Genomic DNA, 2,317 nt, shown 5'->3' with positions numbered 1-2,317 from the left:
AAATCCAGAGGGCCACCACTTCAGGGAAGGTCATTACAAGTCCTTGAGGCAAGGGGAGATTCACTTCTTTTTTCTGAGACAGGGTCTTGCTCTGTTACCCAAGCTGGAGTGAAGTGACGTGATCATATCTCATTATAACTTTGAACTCCTGGGCTAAAGGGATCCTCCTGCCTCATGCCCAGCTAATTTTTCTTTTTTCTTTCCTTTTTTTTGGGGGGGGGGTTTTGTTATTTTTAGTTCTTTTTGAAACCAAAATAGCCATCGGCTAATTTTTTAAATTTTTTGTAGAGACAGAGTTGCACAGGCAGGTCTTGAGCTTGTGGGCTTAAGCAATCCTCCTGTCTCAGCCTCCCAAAATGCTGCGATTACAGGCATGAGCCACTGCGCCTAGCTGAGATTCACTTCAGATAAGAGTAGAAAGTTACTTCTACTATGAAAAGAGGTTCAGCAGAATTTAGGGGCTCAGATTTGTTGGAACCTGGCCATATATATCTTCATCACAATTTTCAGTCTCTCTTCTTCCCAATCAATGACACAATTTCTAGCAGAGAAGACCTGAGAGGTTGGGAACATAATTTACATCACAGGACAGCCACAAAACTTTCAGGTCCTTTCCACGGACCTTGAGATGGGAATTCAAAATCCTAACTCCTCATATTCTTTCCCCAGATTCTTCAGGGCACTTAGAAACAACTCACCAATGTTATCATAATTGTTATATCCAAGCAAATATTTGGTCAATCAAAGATTTGACTTCTATAGACACCTGATTACGGTGTCTGCAAGTGATCATTTAAATAACTTTTGGCTGGGTGCAGTGGCTCACACCTGTGATCCCAGCACTTTGGGAGGCCGAGGCAGGCAGATCACCTGAGGTCAGTTCGAGACCAGCCTGCCCAACATGGCAAAACCCCATCTCTACTAAAAATACAAAAATTAGCTGATCATGGGGCTGGGTGCCTGTATTCTCAGCTACTTGAGAGGCTGAGGCAGGAGAATCACTTGAACCCAGGAGGCAAAGGTTGCAGTGAGCCGAGATCTTGCCATTGCACTCCAGCCTAGGCAAAAAGAGTGAGACTCTGTCTCAAAAATAAATAAATAAATAAATAAATAAATAAATAAAATTTAAGATAAATAAATAACTTTTTTTTTTTTTCCTATGGCATACCATGAAGAACCAGTGATCTCTTTACCCCTGACAACCTCTGGTAAAGGTTATTTATGTCTTTAAATCTATTTAGGTCACAGAATCAATTCTAGATGACCCAGACTGAACCCATCACCCACTAAGGTTCTGTTATTCTTGGAACCATGTCCAGTAGCAGATTCTCTATTAGTCATGATCCAATCAGAGAAGCAGGAGCCTAGGAGTGACAAAAAATAAAGGATTTTTTTTTTTGAGATAAGGATCTTGCTCTGTTGCCCAGGCACATCTTGAACTCCTGAACTCAATGATTCTTTTGCCTCAGTCTCCTGAGTAGCTGAGATTACAGGTGCACACCACTGTGCCTGACAGAATAAAGGATTTATTTTTATTTTTTTCATCATATTCAACCCCAAAGAATAAAGGATTTTATTATGGGAATTTGACCTTATACAACTGTGGGAACTGGTAATAGGTCTCCGTGAGGATGTTACTTCTTTGTCTGGGTCTGGGACTAAAGTCCACAGGCAGGCACTGGGGAGGGAAAGATGGATGTGAAGTGGGAAAACGAGGACAAACTGGAATGTAGGAAGAAGGGCAAGAATAAGCTAAAACCTGCCTCAGTCTCATACCACCTCCAAGCCTCTCATTTTGTTAATGCAGGTGACATGCAAGGAAGTCTTGTGTCCTTCATTCTGAAACTAAGCACATACTTGGCTCAGGAGCTGGGAAAACTGAAGAGGGTCTGGTGGGAGCTGAAGGACCTACATGCCCAGCTGTTGCCTCCATCAGCAAAATGAGCCAGTAGATCTGCCATAATGCGTGTGAGTCGCCATAGCACCTGCTCTGTACTGCTAAACATGGCTGCTGCTTCATTTCTGAATCCTAAGCATCATGCCCAAAACCATGCAGGGAAGGAAATTCTGGGAAATGTAGTTCCAGCTTAGCTAAGTTGACACAACGCAAAGTCATTTATAAAAAGGTTTAACCGGCCAGGCGTGGTTATCCCCACACTTTGGAAGGCTGAGGTGGACAAATCATGAGGTCAGGAGTTCAAGACCAGCCTGGCCAATATGGTGAAACCCCGTCTCTACTAAAAATACAAAAATTAGCCAGGTGTGGTGGTGTGCACCTGTAGTCCCAGCTACTTGGGAGGCTAAGGCAGAATAATTG

General features: G+C 43.0%; 1 protein-coding gene across 1 annotated transcript in view; it reads right to left on the bottom strand.

Annotated features, from left to right (window-relative positions):
- Window positions 1-2,317, bottom strand: part of NOTO (notochord homeobox) — a 57,603-nt gene that overhangs the window by 16,245 nt on the left and 39,041 nt on the right. The gene's annotated exons all lie outside the window — the stretch shown is intronic.

Source organism: Mandrillus leucophaeus, unplaced genomic scaffold (assembly GCF_000951045.1).
Source record: "Mandrillus leucophaeus isolate KB7577 unplaced genomic scaffold, Mleu.le_1.0 Scaffold216, whole genome shotgun sequence".
NCBI lineage: Eukaryota > Metazoa > Chordata > Mammalia > Primates > Cercopithecidae > Mandrillus > Mandrillus leucophaeus.
Note: the sequence above shows the minus strand (reverse complement) of the source record. Positions and strands in the feature narration are given on the sequence as shown.